At 42.0% G+C, this 8,046-nt stretch overlaps 1 long non-coding RNA gene across 2 annotated transcripts; it reads right to left on the bottom strand.

Annotated features, from left to right (window-relative positions):
- Window positions 1-531: 531 nt before the first annotated feature.
- LOC115358494 (uncharacterized) lies at window positions 532-6,452 on the bottom strand. 2 transcript variants are annotated; one of them, XR_003928183.1, is made up of 2 exons: window positions 6,065-6,452; window positions 532-1,092 (listed from the first exon to the last, which is right to left on the bottom strand). It is a non-coding gene; the product is annotated as an uncharacterized LOC115358494 (long non-coding RNA). The 2 variants fall into 2 exon arrangements; XR_003928184.1 differs by lacking the exon at window positions 6,065-6,452 and adding an exon at window positions 5,920-6,043.
- Between the last annotated feature and the right edge of the window lie 1,594 nt (window positions 6,453-8,046).

The raw sequence follows: 8,046 nt of genomic DNA, 5'->3' as shown, positions 1-8,046 counted from the left end.
GAAAACTCTTTGTCATAATAATAATAATAATAATAATGCTACAATACAGAATTAAATGTCTGACAATGAAATCTTGAAAAAAGGTAAATGTGTGTATTACTAAGTAGACTAAATAAAAGACTAAATAAAAATTAGATAAGGGGATGTCACATTCATGTGCAAACTGCATACCGACTGATGTGTCAGTTAGTAAAAGTAGTTTTAATTTTTCTAATGAAATAAAATCCATACTTACAGAACTGATTTCAAAATATTTATATTCATATAAAGGAAAATGATTCCCCTTCCCATGCTGACACTTGGGCCTATGGTGACAAGCTATGGCCCATGTAAAGGCTTAACACACACACACACACACACACACACACACACACGCTGTGACACACTGAAGGAAAATGGCTGTTCGTCACTGATGGCAAGTGGCAAGCCTTATCACATTATTACACACAAAAGGACATTCCCTGCATAGCGTACACACTGAAGCCACAGACCCTGTGTAAGACACCCTCCTCCCAAACACACACACACACACACACACACACACACACACACACTTCTGCAGGGTCTGCCTTCTGGGGACTGGAGTATGCTTTATTGTACAGAGTTTCTATCTTCCATTGAGGGGTGGGATGCTGCTGTAAATCACCCAAGTTGTTTACAGACAATGGATTTCTTTATTTTTAGCAGAACTGGGAGGCAGCGGGCACAACAGAGTCACAAATCTCAGGAGAGTGACTGTAACCAACATTTAGAAATGAGAACGGCACACAGTTTAAGGCGGAAGACGCCCTTCCATGAACGGGGAAACTTCCCTGGATATACTGTTGATTCATTTCCCTTAGCTGCTCATTCTTAATCAGGGTCCCCGTGGGCTGGAGCCTGTCCCAGCAATGCATCCCGGCAATGTTGTATGTGAGCATATTCTTTGTGTATTCTATAGCAGGTAGGTCATCAGAGTTCAGTGTTTAGATGATTCTCCTCTCTAGACGGGCTGGACGGGAGGCCCCTCAGTCACCCCGTCTGACCTGCAGTTCCTGTAGGCCGCAGGTCCAAGCTTTCTGCAGTGCTGAAAAAGTGCTGAAATATCCTCCCCTGTTGGATAAAAGGAGGATGTAGAGTCATGGACAGGAAACAAAAAATGGAATAAAGTGCACCGGCACTCCTGAGAATAGCACTGAGTAGTGGCGATAATGAGGCCCAAACAGGCTCATTAACTGAGCTGGAAACTGAGAGTAGGAAATCCACATCAGTGACACATGGCTTTTAATCTGAACGTCTCTGAAATGTGGCAAACAAAAATGTAGAGTAAGTGTACGCTCCAGCAAAGTAAACACAGCTTCTCAAGAAAGTCAAGGTTTCGTTTCTGTTCACCATCACAAAACTCCAAGGACTTTATAAAGACAAGTTTACCTAGATCAGCTTTCAATGAGAAATGGGGTATAGGAACAAAATAAAACCCTGGATAACAAAATAAGGCACAAGATAGTATCTTTGAAGGCATGTAGAGGCCTAGTGAAGATGAGGGAAAACCTGAAGGAAAACCTCACTACCATTCAGTGAGGACTCAGCATGCAATAGATGATTGGACAGTGAACCAATTATCTGGAAACTAGGACAGACAATTATAATGAGACAGCAGAAAAGCACAGGAGAGTGAAGGAGGAGTTTGTCACTTCAAACAGTTAAAAAAAATCCTCTGAAGTGATTACTACTGCAATATGAGCCAGTCATAATCGTCATCATGCATGAAAACACAAAATAGGCAATAATCTGCGTGAGAACACAAGGAACAGCTCCATGATGACAACATAAAACCCTTAACGTGTCTTCAGTGTTCCTTTACATTTCCCCTGAACACACACCACACGCCTTAATGAGTTCATGTCGAGATTACTCCCCTTAATTCTACTTCAAATTAAGTCGATGCACCTCAGAGTTTCTTCATTTGTGCACAGATCCCCTCATTTTTTGATCTCTTTAAAAACCCTTAATTTTAAAAATCAGAGTGCATTTTTATTTTCCAATTAAATTGAAGGATTTTGTTCCTTGTGATGGTCGTGGCACAATGTCAAGAGACTTGAAGAAATGTGACAAGCTGTTGCATCACACTGGAAAATATATGAAAAGGGCGCCATCTGGTGGCCGTAATAAACAAGACACCCCCAAACAGCAGGTGTGACCGAGGACACTTGTTCCTGCCCCTAATGCTGATGCAAGTGTTGCTGCTGGAGCACAAGGTGGGTGGACGTCCAACTCATTTGCAGGCTCTAAGCCTGCAGAATCTGTCTGTTTACATTTCTCTGCTTATAGAATATCAACCAACTGATCACTATCAGTTATACAGATGACAATCAAAAGATATAAACAGTAAACAGCGCAGGCTGCTGGTATAATTCATGTCATAATGTACAGTTGGCTTACATATTTTAACACTAAATATTATTCTAATCCACATCACTTAAATTGATAAGAACATCAGTGAATAGTTCTGATGTTAGATCACCAGCTCCCTCGTTTCCTTAATTCAACCTTACTAAGACAGTGACAGCATATGCTATATTAAACGTTTTTGCACAGAATAGTGTTGTAAGAATCAAACATACAGTCCTATACCTGTTGGTGCAGCACCAAATGAGTCAGACCATTACTGTGTAATTATGTTGTTGAAAACTCATTAAAATAATTTAATATTATTCCTCTAGGGGATTATAGTATTCTGGGACATGTGCTTGTGGTGTTCTGGGAGTATTATAACTCTTTTTGTGTACAGGGTACACTTTTATGGGATTATGGAAGGGGCTGTTGTCTAAAGCACTTCCCCACAACCTGTTAGAACTGTAGATAGGTGTTTGTGTGGTACTTGGTTCTCCTGTAATAGTGCCAGTGGATTACTGTCATAAAACATGACTTGTACACTTGACGCGTATTTCTCGGTCTTTTTGTACAAGCTTCGACGGCACACCTGAGGATTGCCTTGGCATGCATATAAGGGTGACTCCCTGCACAGATAGGCTTGAGTGTTGCTCCAAACCAGTCCGATGTCATTCCTGCATCAGGCACAGCACTCAGCGCCCTGGGCCAAACGGCCTGCCTAATTTTACGCCTGACTATGGGAATGTTTGCTTTTTTGTCTCTCAACCCGCATGTCAGCATTCAGCAGCGCGCTCCTGCTGCTCAAGGCCAGCCCCTCAAATATGAACACTCGCTCCTGACAGGCTGAGAGTTTGAAAGCTCATTTTTCACTGCTCAGCTTCATATCCCAAATTACATACAGCGTTAAATCAAAAGGTGGGTAAGGACAGAAATGATCATAAGGGCACAAATGGCTGTAACAACGTCAGTTTGTGAGGTTGACTGGTCAGGAATGAGCCATGATCCTGTGATCAGCATTGTACACATGCACTTCCTTCCAGTGATCACATAGCTCTGTGTGCAAAACTGAGAATTCACTAGTTCTTAGGCCAACTTTTATCCCTGACTTTCTCATGCAGCTACCCACACTCAATCTGGATGTGACTTATTCACAAGACATTTACATTTTTCCATCAAAAATGTGTCTTTGACAGTGCAATCAAAATCCAATAGCTTTCCCTTTACAGCACCTATCAGTTAATAAATTCCTGGAACTGAATGCTGGCCCAGTTTTGAAACCATCCCATCTACTACTCAACACAAACAGGGCGTAACATTTTGGGAGGAGTCTTGCGATTATGCATGCGGTTTGGAGAAATCTTTCTACGATCACTTGGCCAACTTGTTGCCATGGTGTACCTCAAATCACCCTCTGAAGTATAAGTTCAATCAGATTTAAATCCATTTTCAAATCATTTTTGGAGGCTCACAACTGGTTTTTTTTTTTGTTTGTTTTTTTAAGTGGATAAGTGCCATTAGATCCCAATCAGATCACTGCAGATGCATTTTAACACCAAGTGGACTATAGTTCAGTTTCAACCATGCAGTTCACCAGGGTGCAAGACCAAATGAGGACGCACCGGTTAAACCAGTGCACGCCGTCAGTCCCATGATGGCCACAAAACCTGGAATCTGTCATGTTGAACAGAATAAACATGAGAATATTAAAGCAAACAAGCAACAAAAAGAATACACAGTAAGTTTGACTGTATCCCAGCGATTTGGAGAAGTGTTACAATGTTGAAGTGCCCTCTTAGTGCTGCGGGGGATGGTGGTGTTTGAAAACTGAAAATGATGAACGCATATTCAGGACTCTGATGGAAAAACACTTCTCTCGATTCCTGTACTCCTCAGCATCAAGAAATGATGGACACTCTATGGGAACGTCACATCCATCCACGCAGCCGGTCACTGCTGGGAAGCGCCAGCGTTCATTCACAGAATTGCACTTTATAGATTGTAAGATTTATTAGCTTTGTGGCTGGCTTGGCCTGTAGCATCAAGAAACCTGATGAAAACGCCACTCCAGGTTTACAATGAACGTTCTCAGAGCCAAGAAACCTTAAAGCGACACAAGAGGTTTAGCAACACATTTGCCTGTATGTGTTCTTGAGCTCAGTGTCAGTCTATGATCTGACTTTGGGAGGTTCTGCTTTAGAACACAGACGCTCTGTTTTTTGCCATTCATGTGTATTGCGGTCAAAAAATGGCTCTCTGAAACACAGTTCTAAGTAAAATATAAACAAGTTGCAAACATGACTCCAAGAGGATCACGTAAGGAAGCGAGGGTCATACTTTTTCACATGGACCACTGAATATTCAAAATATAACTGTTTGAATGAGAAATTGGAATGAGCTCACTGGATTTACATTACCAGGTTTTCTGGATCACCGGCCCCAATTTCTCCTTCAAACAGGCGTATTTATAGAAACTGGTAGAGTCCTTCCTCTTTCAGGAGAAATAGCATAGGTTCAAACAAATGATTGCCTTGTGTTGTGTAGTGCATTGTGTTTATACATGCAAAAAACGTTTTCTGAAGCTCAGTTCATGAAAATAACAGAATACTTGAATCAGTGGTATCTTGTATCAGAGTTTGTTAGGAATAGCAGAAGTAACCACTGAGCTTTTCATGTTGAAACCAGAAGTGTTACATCCATCCTTGCTATGGATTTTGAATTTATGCCCATAAAGACTTATATGTCACCTACAGAGGTGAGTCGAGTCTATTCTGCAAATAAAAAAGGGAGATTAACAACATCCCTGCTGAGAACCACAGGTCAACATAGACTCTATAGACTCTAAGTCCAGCTGATGTGATCTCGCCAACACTTTGAACAGAGGGAAGTGCTCTGACTGAATCTCAAAAATAGAAATATGCTGCTGAAATAGCACGCATCAAACCTTTTGGTTCTGATATTACATTCACATTCAGCCGTGCAAAGAGCGTCCCAGGAACCTAATTCTTCTCTAACCTATTCAGTCATTTTCCAATCCAACTGAAGTCCTGAATTTCAATCTGCAACTAGCTGTAACAATTCCCTTCCCTCAAAAAAAAAAAAAAAAAAAAGATGCAGCTTGGCTTTTCTCTGTTGAAGGCTGCTCCTCAAAGACCAGATTAATTCAGTGTCTGACAAAATAGTTCTCCTCTGACTACCTCTACCGGTTTTTCCTGAAGATGTGCCTGAGGCTTTATCAGGTCTAGAGAGAGAAAAAAAAAATGTAAATGACTCGGATTGAAGCTCAGAACGGGATAGACGGTTTGATCTGCTGCAGACTGAGGCAGGCGGCTGCAGGAGTGGACAGCCTCCAATCTGTCAGAATAAAAGGTTTGACCGAAACGTATGGTAAGCATAATTTCTGATCTTTCTTTCTCTTTCTGTGTGTGTGTGTCTCTCTCTCTCTCTCTCTCTTTCCAATAAGTAGGCGGAACAAAGTTGTGCTGATAGGTGTGTGTCTTCTCCATGTCTCAACACGGCGTCTACAAGTTACCAGACAGCTGCACTCACCTTTCTACCTGCAAGGTGAGACAAAAAGAAAAATTAAGTCCTGGGTGTTGATCTAAGTTCTCTGACTATAAATACACCATGTTGACCACGCTGCAGCACCAAACAGGACAGGATGACTCCAGATCAGACAGGTGAGTTGAATTACCTGTGAGGATGATTTGCTCTCCACCTGAGTGAGGATTTCTCGTTGCTTTTCTTGTGTAGGTTAACATGTAGGCCTCATAAGCTGCAGCAGCAAAGGCGACACACTCTGCTGATCATAATGCATATCGTCCTGTTCACTTTTACCTCGGCTTGTCAGCTACCTGCTCACACACCTGTTGCACCTGAATGGCCTACAGTCCTGTCTGCTGCAACAAGCTTGAAACACACTGTTGCAGATCTGCACTGATGACTCAAATTAATAAGTAAATAGTGTCAGACAAGTTTCGTCCAGGCTGACACTTCAACAAATACTCGCTCGCAACTGTAAACAGTGTTAGTTCTGTTTTGAAACCAAGCAGGTCCAGGACCGCACAGCATGATGAAACATGTGCTAATGCACACGCATCTCCACCCGCACAGAGCTGAAATGTTGTTGATATACAACACAGCAGGCTAACTCTTGTTTCTCTTCATAGGGTGTTTTTTTTTTTTCCAGCACTTTTTGTTACCCACACTGCTGGAAACTTTGCCTGGGAATTTCTGTGCTCAAGAATTTCAGTCATTGTTTCTGGTAGTGTGTGTAATGAACGTCTCGAGGTAGGGAGCAGGAACAGGGCATGACATGGAGTTTGGATAGATTTGCTTCATGCAGCTTGTCATCCTAAAGCGGAACTGTGCTCCTGAGTCAGAAAAGTCTTCTGTTTGCATTTTTAATTGTCAGCAAACAGCACTGAACTGGTCTGGCTCGACTTCAGAGGTGCAGAGGTCTGCATACTCTTAGTTTGGGAATGCCTGCCACAGGCAGCATTACAACAGTAGCTACAAGCCGACAGCTGGTACAGCATTTTGGCTGGTGAAATCCAGCATGGGAGGGGTTCTTGACTGACTTAAGTGCATTTCAATCTATTAAATTACCACTTGGTTGTATCTGGAGGTGTAGCCTCCAACTGTTTGGTTGGGACACAGCCTTCTGAGGGCAGGGGCAGCGGTGTTGCCACATGCAGAGGAGCCATCACTATGTCAGGTATGTTGGTAAACCAGCTCAGCACTCATCCTGCTGGAGGTGGACTCCTGATGGGTGTAACCTTGTACTTTCCCTGAGAGCAGAGCAGCGGTTTATTAAAAATGCTTACACATACTGCAGGCTCCCAGTCATTCACTGTATGCATTATGTAACAAAATCACAGAATGTACTTCTTACAAGGTGACTATTGCTCAGTGAAAAGGCTAAGGCAAACTTGTGCACAATATCATGATATAGCTGTTGCAGTTTGTAAAAATGACCGCACAAAATGGCAGTTTTTCAGCAGCTTCTCGTAACTCTATAAATCCGTCAGTGCTTGTATAAGTCAAGGTAGTTTGAATATGCAAACAGCAGGTGGCCGAAACATAGTTGAAACAGGTTTCTTCAAACAGGTTTCCTTTTTGTGTGGCATCGCTGATTCATGGTACATTTAATGTGTAACGTGGATATGGAGCCTGGTAACTACCGATAAATGATGCAGTAAAGGGTCAGAGATTTTCAGAGCAGCCATTGATATGAAAAAGCAGGTCAACACAAGTCTTACTAATAGTTTCCTTTCCATTTAAGCAGTTCTTTCCAATAAAACGGCATACACAACACCAGATAGACCTTAGAGGAAAGAGAAACTTCATTAATGTCAAATAAATAACATCCGTCTTTACCTGCTATTCATATCATAATAGCTGATGTGAACAGGGCTTGTTGTTAATAATGGTTGATTGTATTTACAGATTCACGCTGGGCCGATACCTGGAAGCACTTCTTCAGAAAGGAGCTGAAAACAACACATACAGTAAAGTGTCATTTCTTGCCTGCTGTGGCCACTTATTTCCCTGTTGGGCTGATTTAAACCCGTTCTACCACACAGTTTGTCACCTCTGTGGTTTACTGCCATTCTGGTAATGGGAGCAGTAATATGTCTAATAAGTAACATGGCTAAAAAAAATTCCCTCTCCATA

The sequence above is a fragment of the Myripristis murdjan genome, chromosome 4, assembly GCF_902150065.1.
Source record: "Myripristis murdjan chromosome 4, fMyrMur1.1, whole genome shotgun sequence".
Classification (NCBI taxonomy): Eukaryota; Metazoa; Chordata; class Actinopteri; order Holocentriformes; family Holocentridae; genus Myripristis; species Myripristis murdjan.
Note: the sequence above shows the minus strand (reverse complement) of the source record. Positions and strands in the feature narration are given on the sequence as shown.